General features: G+C 39.9%; 1 protein-coding gene across 1 annotated transcript in view; it reads right to left on the minus strand.

The window, feature by feature from the left end:
- The window catches only part of calcrlb (calcitonin receptor-like b), a 31,253-nt gene extending 20,534 nt beyond the window's left edge, over nt 1-10,719 (minus strand). Inside the window, exon 1 of the mRNA XM_017722239.1 lies at nt 10,581-10,719. The gene's annotated coding sequence lies outside the window, so the exon portion shown is untranslated. The remainder of the gene's footprint in view (nt 1-10,580) is intronic.
- Nucleotides 10,720-19,451: the final 8,732 nt, after the last annotated feature.

The following is a 19,451-nucleotide window of genomic DNA, read 5'->3' on the forward strand; positions in this document are numbered from 1 at the left end:
CCTATGCAGTTATCTTAATTTAGCTTCATTACAAAAAGGTTGGAGTTACGATGTTCACATATTGCTTAACTACATAACTTATATGTTCTATAAAATCCACTGCTGTTGTTCTACATTCCTCATGTAATGCAACGTAATTATGATGTAATTCAAATGGCAAAAAACTATTTCTAAATCCTCTTCATCATTTAAATATAATCTCCTTTAGTCTAGAACACGGGGTTCCAATTCTGTTCCTGGGGGGCTGGAGTCCAGCACAGTCTGGAGATTTGAATCATGTGTGATTCAGCAGGGAAATCACCAAGCCGTGCTGGACTCTAGCCCTCCAAGACAGGAGCTGGCCAGGAGCTGACCAGCTGGCCCCTGGTCTAGAATCATAAAAGGTGGGGGAGTAACAAACGAGGGAAGGTTTTCAGGTAATTATTCCATTCTGCTATTGTACTGTTATTGTTTTTATGCAGCAGTCGGCGCGCTGTGATATGGAAGCCTTTCCATATCTATATTGGGATTTCCTTGGGTGTGCTCGGGGTCACACCAGGAAGCTCAAAAGGCAGTGACTTATTTGTTTTTCTTTCAACACTCCAGCTTCTCCTAACAAAACAGTGTTAATGGGTATAGGAGTATACTCCACTCACTCATGGCCTGGTGGCGATGCCCTTACACAGGAAAGTGCTACCGAAACCAGCGTGTCTCCATCTAAGAAGCAATGCCCATGAAATGGATCTGCAACTTTGTGCCAAAGCATTAGCCAGATTAGTGATAAGGATGAAAAAAGACTGGACTGAAACACGTCTCGTCAGATTGAACAACTGGGCACTGGCTGGCTGGATGGACTGCAGCACTTGGTAGGAAAACAAAAGGCTGAAACATGATAACTTCTTGACCTTCCTGAAGAGCCTAAGGAGGGGTTTATGGGATGTTACATTCCAAATAACTCTCTCTCTCCCTTTCTCTCTCTGTATCTGTCTATCTCTGGGCTCTGGCCCCTGGCTGGTCACTGTCCAGCCCTTAAATCAGGAAACTCCTGTCAGCTGCACTGACAGTTTACTTAACTTATATCCGCTTGGGAAACACCCATGGATATCAAACCAATATTTTCCACTTCGCACCCTCCGAGATGTAAACTAGAGGCAGATATTCTGTCACTGTACTATATTAATGTAGGAATATGACTTGATCAATGTAAATACATGGTCCAGACAAAACACCCATACAAATAAAGCATGTGCAAAAGTCAAAGACCATCATTTATTTCCAGTCAAAACGTCCTTCTTTTTCAGCATCACGGAAAAATCCACCTTCTGCCTTTATTAAAGCTTTTATTCCTTGCAGAGATTCGTTTTTGAAGATATCCACAGCTCCAAAGTTCAGTCTTAGAAGTTGGTAGCATTTTCTGCTTCTCACAATCCAAATAACCCTCAACAGTGATGTCGAGGTCTGGACTCTGGGGTGGTCATTCCATTGTTCTGAGAACAGCAGCAGCTTCTTTGTTTGATAGGCAAACCTTTTTTGTCTGTTTCCTTTTCTCAGTAACGGCTTCTTGACAGCTAAACATACAGTGGAAGGATGCATTTATTCAGGTCCGAAGCAAACGTGGAGCTTGATTTTCTCCTCTTCATCTGATGGGGACAGTTTTGGTGGTCTACCAGGTCCTACACATGTGTTAAGACTTCCATTATTTTGTAACTTGTTTTGGAAATTTTTCATTTGACTTGCCCATTCCTTATTTATATGGATTATTTCATATCTAATTTCCTCGAACAGATGAATACTTAATGGCCATTTTGACTAGAAATGAAATCAACTATGGGTAGTCTCTGACTTTTGCATTGTACTATTTACAAAGAAAACGTCAATGTGAGTGTTATTGGTCTTCTCAGTAGTGGACACATTTGTGAATGCTTCTATCGAGTGTACTGTCACTCGTAATCTAGATTACAAATATCAGTCTTATTCTAGATTATGTATTAATGTAGACTGAGCCATTTTGCTTCTTAAACACACACATAAAGGGTGCTGATCTATGCAGTCAAGCAATATCAGTTCAACGTGTTTAACTGGAGTCAAAATGCATTCTGGTGATAATTCGAGATGGACAAAGTTTCAAAGAAAGTGACAGAAATACCGTACTGGGATTACCGCACAGTGTCTATAATCTAGATTAAGACTGAGCCATTCTACTCTTTAAATATACATCATTAGGCTATCTTTAACACGTCAGCAGCGTCACATCAGTCCATCTCAGTAGTGTCAGTGAAATTCAGTTGAACAGTGCAACAAAACCAAAGCTAGAAGGTGCTACTGGTAGGAGTTTAATTCTTATCAAGATGCAATGGAACGGTGATCAAAGTCATTCACTACAAGTCAATCCCTATGGCACTATAATAAAAGCTTTTGGATGCCAAGGAATGTATGGATATTCACTTTTAGGCTACATGACAAAAAGACAAGAAAGTTTTAGGATGACCAAAGTATGTCTTCTATACAGCATCAGGGTTGGGATGTAACAGAATACAAATATCTGATGTATTCAGAGTACAGAGGATTCTGTATTCAGTCAAAGTTACACTTTGTACATGCAATATTCAGAATGCAGCTACTTTTTATGGCATTGCAAGAATATCATATTTTTACCAACAAAAAAAATAGACTTTTAAAATAAAAAAATTACCTGTTGTAAAATCAGCACACAGCATGCAGTGAATAGTCCTGCTAGACAAACTCTGAAGACGAATTTAATTAACGGCATCTTTACAAACACTAATATTCCCCCTAGAGCCTGAGTAGACTGATAAACCAACGTGATGATCAGTTATTAATCTCAGTGTTACTGAGCTCTGCTAAAGCCTGAGTAGACTGATAAATCAATGTGATCAGTTATTAATCTCAGTGTTACTGAGCTCTGCTAAAGCCTGAGTAGACTGATAAATCAATGTGATCAGTTATTAATCTCAGTGTTACTGAGCTCTGCTAAAGCCTGAGTAGACTGATAAATCAATGTGATCGGTTATTAATCTCAGTGTTACTGAGCTCTGCTAAAGTCTGAGTAGACTGATAAATCAATGTGATCAGTTATTAATCTCAGTGTTACTGGGCTGTGCTAAAGCCTGAGTAGACTGATAAATCAATGTGATCAGTTATTAATCTCAGTGTTACTGGGCTCTGCTAAAGCCTGAGTAGACTGATAAATCAATGTGATCAGTGTTACTGAGCTCTGCTAAAGCCTGAGTAGACTGATAAATCAATGTGATCGGTTATTAATCTCAGCGTTACTGAGCTCTGCTAAAGTCTGAGTAGACTGATAAATCAATGTGATCAGTTATTAATCTCAGTGTTACTGAGCTCTGCTAAAGCCTGAGTAGACTGATAAATCAATGTGATCAGTTATTAATCTCAGCGTTACTGAGCTCTGCTAAAGCCTGAGTAGACTGATAAATCAATGTGATCAGTTATTAATCTCAGTGTTACTGAGCTCTGCTAAAGCCTGAGTAGACTGATAAATCAATGTGATCGGTTATTAATCTCAGCGTTACTGAGCTCTGCTAAAGTCTGAGTAGACTGATAAATCAATGTGATCAGTTATTAATCTCAGTGTTACTGAGCTCTGCTAAAGCCTGAGTAGACTGATAAATCAATGTGATCAGTTATTAATCTCAGTGTTACTGAGCTCTGCTAAAGCCTGAGTAGACTGATAAATCAATGTGATCAGTTATTAATCTCAGTGTTACTGAGCTCTGCTAAAGCCTGAGTAGACTGATAAATCAATGTGATCAGTTATTAATCTCAGTGTTACTGAGCTCTGCTAAAGCCTGAGTAGACTGATAAATCAATGTGATCGGTTATTAATCTCAGTGTTACTGAGCTCTGCTAAAGCCTGAGTAGACTGATTAATCAATGTGATCGGTTATTAATCTCAGTGTTACTGAGCTCTGCTAAAGCCTGAGTAGACTGATTAATCAATGTGATCGGTTATTAATCTCAGCGTTACTGAGCTCTGCTAAAGCTTGAGTAGACTGATAAATCAATGTGATCAGTTATTAATCTCAGTGTTACTGAGCTCTGCTAAAGTCTGAGTAGACTGATAAATCAATGTGATCGGTTATTAATCTCAGTGTTACTGAGCTCTGCTAAAGCCTGAGTAGACTGATAAATCAATGTGATCGGTTATTAATCTCAGTGTTACTGAGCTCTGCTAAAGCCTGAGTAGACTGATTAATCAATGTGATCGGTTATTAATCTCAGCGTTACTGAGCTCTGCTAAAGCTTGAGTAGACTGATAAATCAATGTGATCAGTTATTAATCTCAGTGTTACTGAGCTCTGCTAAAGTCTGAGTAGACTGATAAATCAATGTGATCAGTTATTAATCTCAGTGTTACTGAGCTCTGCTAAAGCCTGAGTAGACTGATAAATCAATGTGATCGGTTATTAATCTCAGCGTTACTGAGCTCTGCTAAAGCCTGAGTAGACTGATAAATCAATGTGATCAGTTATTAATCTCAGCGTTACTGAGCTCTGCTAAAGCCTGAATAGACTGATAAATCAATGTGATCGGTTATTAATCTCAGCGTTACTGAGCTCTGCTAAAGTCTGAGTAGACTGATAAATCAATGTGATCAGTTATTAATCTCAGTGTTACTGAGCTCTGCTAAAGCCTGAGTAGACTGATAAATCAATGTGATCGGTTATTAATCTCAGCGTTACTGAGCTCTGCTAAAGTCTGAGTAGCCTGATAAATCAATGTGATCGGTTATTAATCTCAGCGTTACTGAGCTCTGCTAAAGCCTGAGTAGACTGATAAATCAATGTGATCAGTTATTAATCTCAGTGTTACTGAGCTCTGCTAAAGCCTGAGTAGACTGATAAATCAATGTGATCGGTTATTAATCTCAGTGTTACTGAGCTCTGCTAAAGCCTGAGTAGACTGATAAATCAATGTGAACAGTTATTAATCTCAGTGTTACTGAGCTCTGCTAAAGCCTGAGTAGACTGATAAATCAATGTGATCAGTTATTAATCTCAGTGTTACTGAGCTCTGCTAAAGCCTGAGTAGACTGATAAATCAATGTGATCGGTTATTAATCTCAGTGTTACTGAGCTCTGCTAAAGCCTGAGTAGACTGATAAATCAATGTGATCAGTTATTAATCTCAGCGTTACTGAGCTCTGCTAAAGCCTGAGTAAACTGATAAATCAATGTGATCGGTTATTAATCTCAGCGTTACTGAGCTCTGCTAAAGTCTGAGTAGCCTGATAAATCAATGTGATCGGTTATTAATCTCAGCGTTACTGAGCTCTGCTAAAGCCTGAGTAGACTGATAAATCAATGTGATCAGTTATTAATCTCAGTGTTACTGAGCTCTGCTAAAGCCTGAGTAGACTGATAAATCAATGTGATCAGTTATTAATCTCAGTGTTACTGAGCTCTGCTAAAGCCTGAGTAGACTGATAAATCAATGTGATCGGTTATTAATCTCAGTGTTACTGAGCTCTGCTAAAGCCTGAGTAGACTGATAAATCAATGTGATCAGTTATTAATCTCAGCGTTACTGAGCTCTGCTAAAGTCTGAGTAAACTGATAAATCAATGTGATGATCAGTTATTAATCTCAGTGTTACTGAGCTCTGCTAAAGCCTGAGTAGACTGATAAATCAATGTGATCGGTTATTAATCTCAGCGTTACTGAGCTCTGCTAAAGTCTGAGTAGCCTGATAAATCAATGTGATCGGTTATTAATCTCAGCGTTACTGAGCTCTGCTAAAGCCTGAGTAGACTGATAAATCAATGTGATCAGTTATTAATCTCAGTGTTACTGAGCTCTGCTAAAGCCTGAGTAGACTGATAAATCAATGTGATCAGTTATTAATCTCAGTGTTACTGAGCTCTGCTAAAGCCTGAGTAGACTGATAAATCAATGTGATCGGTTATTAATCTCAGTGTTACTGAGCTCTGCTAAAGCCTGAGTAGACTGATAAATCAATGTGATCAGTTATTAATCTCAGCGTTACTGAGCTCTGCTAAAGCCTGAGTAAACTGATAAATCAATGTGATCGGTTATTAATCTCAGTGTTACTGAGCTCTGCTAAAGTCTGAGTAGACTGATAAATCAATGTGATCAGTTATTAATCTCAGCGTTACTGAGCTCTGCTAAAGCCTGAGTAGACTGATAAATCAATGTGATCGGTTATTAATCTCAGCATTACTGAGCTCTGCTAAAGCCTGAGTAGACTGATAAATCAATGTGATCGGTTGTTAATCTCAGTGTTACTGAGCTCTGCTAAAGCCTGAGTAGACTGATAAATCAATGTGATCAGTGTTACTGAGCTCTGCTAAAGTCTGAGTAGACTGATAAATCAATGTGATCAGTTATTAATCTCAGCGTTACTGAGCTCTGCTAAAGCCTGAGTAGACTGATAAATCAATGTGATCAGTTATTAATCTCAGTGTTCCTGAGCTCTGCTAAAGCCTGAGTAGACTGATAAATCAATGTGATCGGTTATTAATCTCAGCGTTACTGAGCTCTGCTAAAGTCTGAGTAGACTGATAAATCAATGTGATCAGTTATTAATCTCAGTGTTACTGAGCTCTGCTGAAGTCTGAGTAGACTGATAAATCAATGTGATCGGTTATTAATCTCAGTGTTACTGAGCTCTGCTAAAGCCTGAGTAGACTGATAAATCAATGTGATCGGTTATTAATCTCAGCGTTACTGAGCTCTGCTAAAGCCTGAGTAGACTGATAAATCAATGTGATCGGTTATTAATCTCAGCGTTACTGAGCTCTGCTAAAGTCTGAGTAGACTGATAAATCAATGTGATCAGTTATTAATCTCAGTGTTACTGAGATCTGCTAAAGTCTGAGTAGACTGATAAATCAATGTGATCGGTTATTAATCTCAGTGTTACTGAGCTCTGCTAAAGCCTGAGTAGACTGATAAATCAATGTGATCGGTTATTAATCTCAGTGTTACTGAGCTCTGCTAAAGTCTGAGTAGACTGATAAATCAATGTGATCAGTTATTAATCTCAGTGTTACTGAGCTCTGCTAAAGCCTGAGTAGACTGATAAATCAATGTGATCGGTTATTAATCTCAGTGTTACTGAGCTCTGCTAAAGTCTGAGTAGACTGATAAATCAATGTGATCAGTTATTAATCTCAGTGTTACTGAGCTCTGCTAAAGCCTGAGTAGACTGATAAATCAATGTGATCGGTTATTAATCTCAGTGTTACTGAGCTCTGCTAAAGCCTGAGTAGACTGATAAATCAATGTGATCAGTTATTAATCTCAGTGTTACTGAGCTCTGCTAAAGCCTGAGTAGACTGATAAATCAATGTGATCGGTTATTAATCTCAGTGTTACTGAGCTCTGCTAAAGCCTGAGTAGACTGATAAATCAATGTGATCGGTTATTAATCTCAGTGTTACTGAGCTCTGCTAAAGCCTGAGTAGACTGATAAATCAATGTGATCAGTTATTAATCTCAGTGTTACTGAGCTCTGCTAAAGCCTGAGTAGACTGATAAATCAATGTGATCGGTTATTAATCTCAGTGTTACTGAGCTCTGCTAAAGTCTGAGTAGACTGATGAATCAATGTGATCGGTTATTAATCTCAGCGTTACTGAGCTCTGCTAAAGTCTGAGTAGACTGATAAATCAATGTGATCGGTTATTAATCTCAGTGTTACTGAGCTCTGCTAAAGCCTGAGTAGACTGATAAATCAATGTGATCAGTTATTAATCTCAGCGTTACTGAGCTCTGCTAAAGCCTGAGTAGACTGATAAATCAATGTGATCGGTTATTAATCTCAGTGTTACTGAGCTCTGCTAAAGTCTGAGTAGACTGATGAATCAATGTGATCGGTTATTAATCTCAGCGTTACTGAGCTCTGCTAAAGCCTGAGTAGACTGATAAATCAATGTGATCGGTTATTAATCTCAGCGTTACTGAGCTCTGCTAAAGTCTGAGTAGACTGATAAATCAATGTGATCAGTTATTAATCTCAGCGTTACTGAGCTCTGCTAAAGCCTGAGTAGACTGATAAATCAATGTGATCAGTTATTAATCTCAGCGTTACTGAGCTCTGCTAAAGTCTGAGTAGACTGATAAATCAATGTGATCGGTTATTAATCTCAGCGTTACTGAGCTCTGCTAAAGCCTGAGTAGACTGATAAATCAATGTGATCGGTTTTTAATCTCAGTGTTACTGAGCTCTGCTAAAGTCTGAGTAGACTGATAAATCAATGTGATCGGTTTTTAATCTCAGTGTTACTGAGCTCTGCTAAAGCCTGAGTAGACTGATAAATCAATGTGATCGGTTATTAATCTCAGCGTTACTGAGCTCTGCTAAAGTCTGAGTAGACTGATAAATCAATGTGATCGGTTATTAATCTCAGCGTTACTGAGCTCTGCTAAAGCCTGAGTAGACTGATAAATCAATGTGATCAGTTATTAATCTCAGTGTTACTGAGCTCTGCTAAAGCCTGAGTAGACTGATAAATCAATGTGATCGGTTATTAATCTCAGCGTTACTGAGCTCTGCTAAAGCCTGAGTAGACTGATAAATCAATGTGATCAGTTATTAATCTCAGTGTTACTGAGCTCTGCTAAAGTCTGAGTAGACTGATAAATCAATGTGATCAGTTATTAATCTCAGTGTTACCGAGCTCTGCTAAAGCCTGAGTAGACTGATAAATCAATGTGATCGGTTATTAATCTCAGCGTTACTGAGCTCTGCTAAAGCCTGAGTAGACTGATAAATCAATGTGATCAGTTATTAATCTCAGTGTTACTGAGCTCTGCTAAAGCCTGAGTAGACTGATAAATCAATGTGATCGGTTATTAATCTCAGCGTTACTGAGCTCTGCTAAAGCCTGAGTAGACTGATAAATCAATGTGATCAGTTATTAATCTCAGTGTTACTGAGCTCTGCTAAAGCCTGAGTAGACTGATAAATCAATGTGATCGGTTATTAATCTCAGTGTTACTGAGCTCTGCTAAAGCCTGAGTAGACTGATAAATCAATGTGATCGGTTATTAATCTCAGTGTTACTGAGCTCTGCTAAAGCCTGAGTAGACTGATAAATCAATGTGATCGGTTATTAATCTCAGTGTTACTGAGCTCTGCTAAAGCCTGAGTAGACTGATAAATCAATGTGATCGGTTATTAATCTCAGTGTTACTGAGCTCTGCTAAAGCCTGAGTAGACTGATAAATCAATGTGATCGGTTATTAATCTCAGCGTTACTGAGCTCTGCTAAAGCCTGAGTAGACTGATAAATCAATGTGATCGGTTATTAATCTCAGCATTACTGAGCTCTGCTAAAGCCTGAGTAGACTGATAAATCAATGTGATCAGTTATTAATCTCAGTGTTACTGAGCTCTGCTAAAGCCTGAGTAGACTGATAAATCAATGTGATCAGTTATTAATCTCAGTGTTACTGAGCTCTGCTAAAGCCTGAGTAGACTGATAAATCAATGTGATCGGTTATTAATCTCAGCGTTACTGAGCTCTGCTAAAGCCTGAGTAGACTGATAAATCAATGTGATCAGTTATTAATCTCAGTGTTACTGAGCTCTGCTAAAGCCTGAGTAGACTGATAAATCAATGTGATCAGTTATTAATCTCAGTGTTACTGAGCTCTGCTAAAGCCTGAGTAGACTGATAAATCAATGTGATGATTGCATATTAATCTCAGTGTTACTGAGCTCTTCTGAGGGATGATCAAACTAACAGTCTCCTCAGTAGTGGACATCTCAGTGAGAGATAAGGTTACCACCAGTGGTCTTGACTCCGGGGGTTGGGGTGTTGGCGAGGTGGGGGGGGGGTTGTGGGAGCAGGCAAAGAGAGAGAAAAAACATTGAAGCGAATTTTTCACCAAAGTGTGTTAACAGAAGGCTTACAGTGAGGAACAGTGGGAATTAGGAATGTTTTTGCCATGTGCCTTAGCAACATGTATTCTAAATGTATTCTATATGATCATAACTTCTGATGTATTGTAATGCAACACGTTACTGATTACATTTAGCCATCACTACTCTCTCTACCCCACAGTGGAGTGTTAGATTGAGAACAGACTCTCAGTATAACAATACAGCCTCAGTCCCGTCTCACAAGCTCCCAAGCCTCAAATACAATAGACTCTGAACGTCCAATGTTGTGCAAGTGTCCAAAGCATGGGGTTCAGGGTTTGAAGCCAGCGCTCCTGTTGTGTGGGGACCGTGTTTGCCTCTATTTCGTAACTTCACTCTAAACTTCCTAAAACTGGGGGAACTTTAATTTAAAGTCAACAAGTGAAGAAGAACAGACCAGAAGAGAGAAGAAAAGAACAGCGTGCCGTCCTGAGCCGTCAGTGAGCACAGCCTCAGGCTCTCCGCTCAGTCAGGGACCACATTAAAAGGTCTTTTTACAGGACTTGCTCTCAGTTATTTGTCAGGGTCACACATTTACTGTGAGTCGCTTATCAGCGTCATCAGTGCCCCCTGCTTCTGAATCTCCGCTCCGTTTCGACCCCCTTTACACCTCACACAGCCCGCTGGATGACAGCAAGACCCCAGGACGAAGTAAAGCGTAATGAACTTACGTTCCAGCTAAACAGAAGGTTCTTGTCTCAGGACGACGGTGTCCTCTTCATAAACCCGTCAGCGTGAGGAGCCGCGTCAGCGCACAAGCCTCAGAGTCACTCCGCCGCCGCGCGCGCTCCGAAAACTCAGCGCACAAAGTAACGCGTGCAAACCTGCAGCTCTCACGCGCTGGCTTGTTCCCCGCCCGTATTCAGGCGAAGCCCCGCCCACTCCGCTGTGATTGGCTAAGAGGTAGAGGTGTTAAGTAGCTTTAGTAACTCACGTGTCCTCGCGCGCATTTTTTTTAGTCCTCAAAATCACGATGTGACATCCTGTAGAAATAAAAAATAATGCGTGGCCCCGACTTAGTAAGGCGTGGGAATGAGATGACTAAGTCGTGGCCACGACTCAGTAAAGCGGAGGAACGAGATCCTAATGCGTGGCCGCGCCTTACTAAGTCGTGGCCACCCATTAGGATCTCGTTCCCACGCGTTAATAAGGCGCGGCTACGCATTGTTTTTATTTCCGCAGGATGTCCCCCAGCGGGGCTCCGTGAAAAAAAACAGTGCAGGGGCAGAAAGAAAAACAAACGAAAAAGAAAAAGAAATGGTGTAAATATGTTAATCAGCGGCGCTCGAGCCTTTGTTCCCTCATGTGCATGTTTTTGAATTTTCTAACTGCTTCAGTGATCCCACGATTAGGGGTTATAATATTCATATTTTATAACATTAATAATATGAATTAGAACTTAATGAGGCCAGTCAAACAATCCATGAACCCATCTTAAGAGCTATATCTCATTTTCTTCAAGGTTTCTTGGCTGAAAAGTGGATTAAATTGATTTTATTTCGCTCAGAATCAGCAAATCAGCAAATTTATCAATATTGATGCTAATGGCACGAGAGCAGCGAGCGTTAAAAATGCCATGTGTTTTACTTTAATAGTTTACTTTGTATCTGTAATTTGAGCCACTCTCCAGCTTTCAAAGTGACCTCATCAGTCATTAATCACAATATTGTTGAAAAAGAAGAGAAACGTCTGGGGGGGGGGGGGGGTGCGGGGGGGCAGCGTTCCCTCCGCTGAATTATCACTGTGTGATCCTCTTCCTGATGTTCTCTGTAACAAAGGCCTTTTTTCCTGTTGAACAGATTGTGGTGCTGTTACTTCATTTTCTTCTCTTGCTTGTGTTCCTGTATTCCTGTTTTATTTCATTCGTGATTAAAAAAAAGATTTTTTCCATGATTTTCAGGAAATGTGGGTAATGCAGCTTCCTGCTGGACATATGACCTGTGGAATATTCTAGATCATTCCTGGGGTGAGCGTGTTCGGGTAACAGCTCGACGTATAATGGAAGGCATGGGCGTCTAAAGGGATTCACACAGTTGTGAAGCGTCCGGTCACTGTCCGCTGATTCCTGAGGGCTCTGGGAGATTTTAGTCTTCTGTAAAGTTGCTTACCTACAGTCTGCGCATGCCCTGCTGCTGTTCGTTAGGTGTGTGGCCCAAATCAATATACTGAGGCCACAAGTTTCTGGTGGCCACAAATTTTATATATTAATTTGTGGCCACATCTTATTATAAAATAATAATCGCATCACCTTTAGGGCTTCAGGCGTTCTGCATATTTGTGAAGGAAGGAATCTACTTTTCCCTCAGTTCTGTTTAAGCGCTTCACATTGAGTCCGTAAGTCCTTCTCTGTCCTTCAGTCTCTCCTGTTGGTTGCTGAGTGGACTGGTCTGCTCACGCTTCTCACTTTCAAGGCGTTTTGTTTCGGACCAAAAGCTCGTTCTTCCACCTGATAACCTGTTCATTTATACTCAGATTGTTCTTGAATAAAGATGATTTTTCAAGGGTTGTTTAGTAAAAGCAATAGTCCTATTAGAACCATGAGTTCTATATGGAATCATATCATGCATAAATGATTCAGAATGATGGAGAACGTGTGGTTCTATACAGTGCCAAAAAGTGTTCTGCTATTGTGTAACAGAAGGACACTTTTTGTTGCTAGAACATTTTCAAAAAGGTTCTATATAGAACCATGTACATGCACATTCTTCAACCATCTGAAGAACCAATTTACCAATAAATTGGACACAATGCATTTCTGAAACAAACAGCTTCAATAGGCTGCATGTGATCATCATCCAGCTCCTCAAAGCAGGTCCATGAGATCTTTTCAAACGAATTCATTCCAGTGTCGCCCTCTAGCGGTCACACGATTTCACAGCGGATTCAGATCATTTCTGTTTATTCATACTGAGGCACATGCAGTTGCAAATGTGCTACACTATAATATTAAATATTGCTTTGTTTTCTCCGCTTTTCAAAATGCCAATAAGCCAATGTGACTTATTTGTTTGACAACACAAGAAACAATCTTATTAACTTGATGGAACAAATGAAAAGACGGAAAATAATCATATTAAACATATTCAAAGCCATTTACTCCCAGTACATTCTTTGTTCGCTTTTTCTAATTTCTTGAAAATTCTCTGATAGGCTTGTTGGAGCAGCGCTGAGTTCATTAAAAGTTTTCAATATTTCAAATTACCCACAAAGCCTAGGTCACTGAAAAATAATTGAGGTCTGAAATAAAGTCTAAATGTACAATCTAGTGTGTGGAAGTGTATTTCATGGTCTGCCAGCGCTATTCGAGAAAGCAATTTTCTCAAACAAGTGAGAGCTTTAATGCCATTTACCTTACAGGGAAAACACAATTTGTTGCATAGTAAACTCCTCTGACTGTAAAGCAGTGTAAGTTCCAGCTTTCAGGCTCTGAAGGATCACCTGCTTTCAAAGCAGTCACTGTCTTCAATCAGTACTTCATCACACCACTGTGATCAATACAGGACGTGTTGTATTCATATTCTGCAGCATTAACACAGTCAGCTGCCCTGAGCGCTCCTGTTTGGTCCCCAGTGTGCGGCATAACTGCACAATTTACCTGAAATGTGTCTCACACAGACTGCAGGACAAACACTTGGAACTTGTTTGATCAGGGTTGAAAATCAATACATGTTATTAAAAGACGTATTAGATTACAGAGCAGAGCTCAGCCAGAGTTTCCCAAAGCATCGCACTGAAGGTGTTTAGATTTATGCTTACAACACTACTGAATAGTATTTAATACTGTTGTGTATATATATATATATACATACAGTGGGGAAAAAGTATTTAGTCAGTCACCAATTGAGCAAGTTCTCCCACTTAAAAAGATGAGAGAGGCCTGTAATTGACATCATAGGTAGACCTCAACTCTGAGAGACAAGATGAGGAAAACAAATTCAGAAAATCACATCGTCTGATTTTTAAAGAATTTATTTGCAAACAATGGTGGAAAATAAGTATTTGGTCACCTACAAACAAGCAAGATTTCTGGCTGTCACGGACCTGTAACTTCTTCTTTAAGAGGCTCCTCTGTCCTCCACTCGTTACCTGTATTAATGGCACCTGTTTGACCTCGTTATCTGTATAAAAGACACCTGTCCACAGCCTCAAACAGTCAGACTCCAAACTCCACTATGGTGAAGACCAAAGAGCCGAAGGACACCAGAAACAAGATTGTAGACCTGCACCAGGCTGGGAAGACTGAATCTGCAGTAGGCAAGCAGCTTGGTGTGAAGAAATCTACTGTGGGAGCAAAAATCAGAAAATGGAAGACCTACAAGACCACTGCTAATCTGCCTCGGTCAGGGGCTCCAGGCAAGATCTCAGCCTGTTGGGTCAAAATGATCACAAGAACGGTGAGCAGAAATCCCAGAACCACGCAGAGGGACCTGATGAATGACCTGCAGGGAGATGGGACCAACGTTACAAAGGCTGCTGTCAGTAACACACGACACCGCCCGGGACTCAGATCCTGCAGTGCCAGACGTGTCCCCCTGCTTAAGCCAGTACGTGTCCGGGCGTGTCTGAAGTTTGCTAGAGAGCATTTGGATGTTCTGGAAGAGGATTGGGAGAATGTCATATGATCAGATGAAACCAAAGTAGAACTGTTTGGTACAAACACAGCTCGTGGTGTTTGGAGGAGAGTGAATGCTGAGTTGCATCCAAAGAACACCAGACCAACTGTGAAGCCTGGGGGTGGCAACATCAGGCTTTGGGGCTGTTTCTCTGCAAAGGGACCAGGACGACTGGTCTGTGTACATGAAAGAATGAATGGGGCCATGAATTGAGATTTTGAGTGCAAACCTCCTTCCATCAGCAGGGCATTGAAGATGAAACGTGGCTGGGTCTTTCAGCATGACCATGATCCCAAGCACACTGCCAGGGCAACGAAGGAGTGGCGTCGTAAGAAGCATTTCAAGGACCTGGAGTGGCCTAGCCAGTCTCCAGATCTCAACCCCATAGAAAACCTTTGGAGGGAGTGGAAAGTCCGTGTTGCCCAGCAACAGCCCCAAAACATCACTGCTCTGCAGGAGGAATGGGCCAACATACCAGCAGCGGTGTGTGGCAACCTTGTAAAGACTTACAGAAAACGTTTGACCTCCATCATTGCCAACAAAGAATATATAACAAAGTATTGAGATGAACTTTTGTTATTGACCAAATACTTATTTTCCACCATTATTTGCAAATAAATTCTTTAAAAATCAGACGATGTGATTTTCTGAATTTGTTTTCCTCATCTTGTCTCTCAGAGTTGAGGTCTACCTATGATGTCAATTACAGGCCTCTCTCATCTTTTTAAGTGGGAGAACTTGCTCAATTGGTGACTGACTAAATACTTTTTCCCCACTGTGTATCTCTTCAGGGGTGCTTGAAAGTTTGAACCTTTTAGAATTTTCTATATTTCTGCAGAATTTTGACCTAAACCATGTCCAAGAATAAATTAAAGAAATGAATCAAAAATATCAGACTTGGTTGTTTATTTACTGAGGAAAATGATGTGATATTGATATTATGTGTCTGTGAGGGGCTTAGGGTTATCAGATGATTTGAAGGTGTTGTAACGTTTGTATGTTTCTCAAAAATGCTTTTATCTGTAGTTTTATGATGGAGACAAAGACACACGTCCAACCCTGTTAAAAAGCACATTTCTATTCTAATCTATTCTATTAAATTTCCTTCTGTTACATTAAATTCTATACTGTTCTATTCTACTGTATTAAATTCATTCTGTTCTGATCTATTAAATTTCTTTCTATTACGTTATTCTGTTCTATTAATTTCCCTTCTATTCTGTTAAATGCTATACTGTGCTATTCTACTCTAAATTCTATTCTATTAAATTCCGTTCTGTTCTATGCTATTAAATTCCCTTTTATTCTATTACATTCTATTCTATCCTGTTAAATTCTATTCTAAATAGTACCATACTCAAAAAGTAGTCATTGAGTCAAAATCAGAAACCCACAAAAAGAATACAGCCTCACATGAGTGATCCACAGCTGTCTATGAGAGATCTTGTATAATGAGCCTTTTCTGAATTTCTGACCTGAGGCACTTAAAGGCAGGTTGTTTTGTGCAGTGTGTATTGAACAGTACAGAGTTTGTATTATTCATCCTCTCACGCCAATTACACTAATTAAAAGGCGAGATGTGAGAGCAGTGTCCTTGGAGGTGTGGAGGACATGAGCAGCACCGAATCTGTTCATTCTCCCTCCTTCTCTCCTGGGAAAGTGGGATTATACACAACACAGCTCATTAAAAAGCTTATCCAGAGCCTATCAATCATCCCTGCAGCTGGAACCCCCGACACCTGCCTGCCTCTCTCAGCCAAAGAGAGAATATGCAAAACACGTCCATGCGTGTCGTTATTATTAGCCAACACTGGAACGAGTGGCAGAGTATAATCAGAGCAGTAGCTGATTGGGCTGGAGGTTATTGAGTGGAAGCCCACTTGTGTTCTGGGCGTGTGAGAGGAGATTGCCGAGTGTGTGGCAGGAGGGTGATTATCTGTGCTTTATGACTGTGGGTGAACTCCAGCTGCAGGGCCATTCCCTGTGTGGTCTGATTTGTCACTAGATGGAGACAAACATGCACTGCTTTCAAAGCTCAAGAGCAGACCAGGCCATATGGCCACAGCATACAGGTCTCAAAGCAACCAAACTCAGCTACTCTACAATCTGACTTTACATTCTAGGTGATCCAAAACGTTTGGTGCACCCCTGGCCAAGTTGCGTTATTTGCTGGATTTTGAAGTGAAAAGAGGTAAACACAACCTTTGCAGTGAACTATTTGAAAGTTGATAGAACGCAGAGTTGCTTTATATTTGATAAGCTTATATTGTAGGGGTGTGTGGAAAAGTTTGTACACCCTTCCAGTTGTAAATTTAGAACTTAATCAACTCAGACCATATTTGACTCAATAGCACCGGTTAGGCAGGTCAAGAATAGCCATTAAGAATTGTCAGCTGTTGGCAATTCTAGAGCATAACGTATTGTCTGACTCTTCAAACTTCTTCAAAATTCTGCTAACACTCAATAATCATGGGCTCTTCTAAGCAGCTGGCTGTGGATCTAAAAATGAACCTAAACGATGCCTACAGAGCAGGGGAAGGCTATAAAAAGATAGCAAAGCACTTCTTTCTTGCAATTTCCAATGCCTTTGAGAAATGTCAGTTAAGGGAAACAGTCAAAGTCAAGGCATGACCTGGAAGACCAAGAAAACTTTCAGAGAGAACTGCTTGATGCTGGCCAGAAATGCAAAGCAAAACCCCCATATGACAGTAAAAGACCTGGAGGAGGGTTTAGCTGACAGTGGGGTGGTGATGCACCATTCTAGTGTGCAGCACTGCTTGCAGAAACCTCATCTAAAGGGGAGCTTTATCTGGGGCCTCTTCACAAACGTCAAGACCTGAAATATGCAAAACAACATTTAGATAATCCAGACATTTTGGAAATTAGTGCTGTGGGCTGAGAAAGTAATAATGGAACTCGAAGGTACGTTTTGAGAAAACAAGAGCAGCATATGATGTAAAGAACACCTTGCCAAGTGTTAAACATTAGATAAAGCAAATGAGACACATTCAAGAATCTGAAGCTGAGGCTGGCCTCTATATATAGGCTTGTATGTACATCTAGAAATGCAATGTTTATAATACCTAGACATTCTTTTGTAATAGAGGCAAAATAAAACTCAAATTTCCTTGTTTTTGATGCTGCAGGGTGCATTTGTAAAGCATGTAATCAGTGACAAATGAAGTTTAGGGCTAATGAATCTGAAATCAGCTTGAGATTGGTTGCAGGCCGTTGTCTTTCTCTCGGTTCAATGAAATGTTAAATTAAATTCTCTCCACACACACACTTTTGTCTGATGGGCTATAGTCCGGCCTGCTGGAGGCCAGCTATTAGAGGAACTGAAGTGCTCATCCAGAGGGTACACATGCCTCGTGACCTTTAAAACGAAAATATTCATCACTTCAAGATCTCATTTTCAACCCTCTCATCGACTTCTTATTAATTGTACTCTTTCATTTTCAATTCTGCTTTCTAATATACACCAATAATTATGTTTTCATCCTCTGAAAAAAAATCGTGCGAGATTAGAGAAGTGTGTCAACATAAGAGATTTATCTCACAGAGGTGGGATCACTGCAGTCTGGCTGCTACAAGGAGAGTTCATCATTCAAAGTGGTCCTATGGTGGTCCTATGGTGGTCCTATGGTGAGTGTAATTGATCATTTGTGTAAATACAGGTTTACAGTCTGTAATTGTAAACCTACCAAATGCAAGGTGTGTTTGGAGGAAACAGGAGCATTTGTTGAAAAGAACACCTTGCCAACTGTTAAACATGGGGCTGGATCTATAATGCTTTAGGGTTGTGTGGCAGACAGTAACACCGGAAATTCCACTAAAGTGCTCTCTGGAGTGATGGAGTTCCATTGAGAGGAGTTGGAGTGGCCTTTGTGGTCTAGAACTGATCATCCAATATTAGTACCTGATGAAGGGATTTAGACCATCTCCCTTAATCAGATTTATATCTTTTAATGTAGATTATTTTTCTTAATTTCAGTTATTCTTTTATCTCAGAACATGTTATTTTTACACAGAGGAACATCACAATACCTTCCTAAGTTTTTCTTAAATTAGATCTTGTTCTCATAACGCAGAGCAGTTTGCACCTTTGTGCTCATAGACACTGTGCGTAGGTGCTGTTCTTACCTAAGAATAAATCCCAAATATGAAAAAATCATCAGAATCTTTGTGAAAACTGTGTAAGGGGGTTTTCCTCTTAAGAATGGATGGTGAATGAGGCCCATTGCTTTTCCGTGAGAAGCACACTGTGACATGAGATAAGGACTTGTTTATGCCCGTCTCCAATCTGTCCATCGCATAACTGGATGAAAGGTGACCATTCTGGTACCTTCAAGGCCTTGGGCCTGACACAGAGTGACCCTTGTTGACATCATCAAGAGGGACATTATCTTCGTTGGCCAAATCTTACCAATGACACTGTGTTCAGTTTTGTTTTTGGAGCCCATACAAGTCTGCATAATAATAGTTATATTTATAATAGTTGATGAATCAGCAATTGTCTATTTTACATCTTGAAACAAAAGAAATGTCTGAAAATTGCTGGAAAAAAACTGGTTCTATTGACTTACATCAAAGGTAAACTATTTTTTTTCCTTCTCTTGTAAAGTTACCATTTTGAAGATATAAGGTTTTATTACGAAAGCAGCATTATATATATATATATATATATATATATATATATACATACATATATATATATATATATATGTGTGTGTGTGTGTGTGTGTGTGTGTGTGTGTGTGTGTGTGTATACATTGGTACACAATTGATACATTTCTAAATAGTAATTTCAGTCATTAACTAACTAAAGTAAATGAACTAAGCCTGCTCTCCCTAATGCTCTTGTGACTGTCAATCATATCCTCACAGCAAAGTTCCAACCTCTAGGGTAAAGCAAAGTAGAGGCTGTTA

The sequence above is a fragment of the Pygocentrus nattereri genome, chromosome 30, assembly GCF_015220715.1.
Source record: "Pygocentrus nattereri isolate fPygNat1 chromosome 30, fPygNat1.pri, whole genome shotgun sequence".
NCBI classification, from domain to species: Eukaryota; Metazoa; Chordata; class Actinopteri; order Characiformes; family Serrasalmidae; genus Pygocentrus; species Pygocentrus nattereri.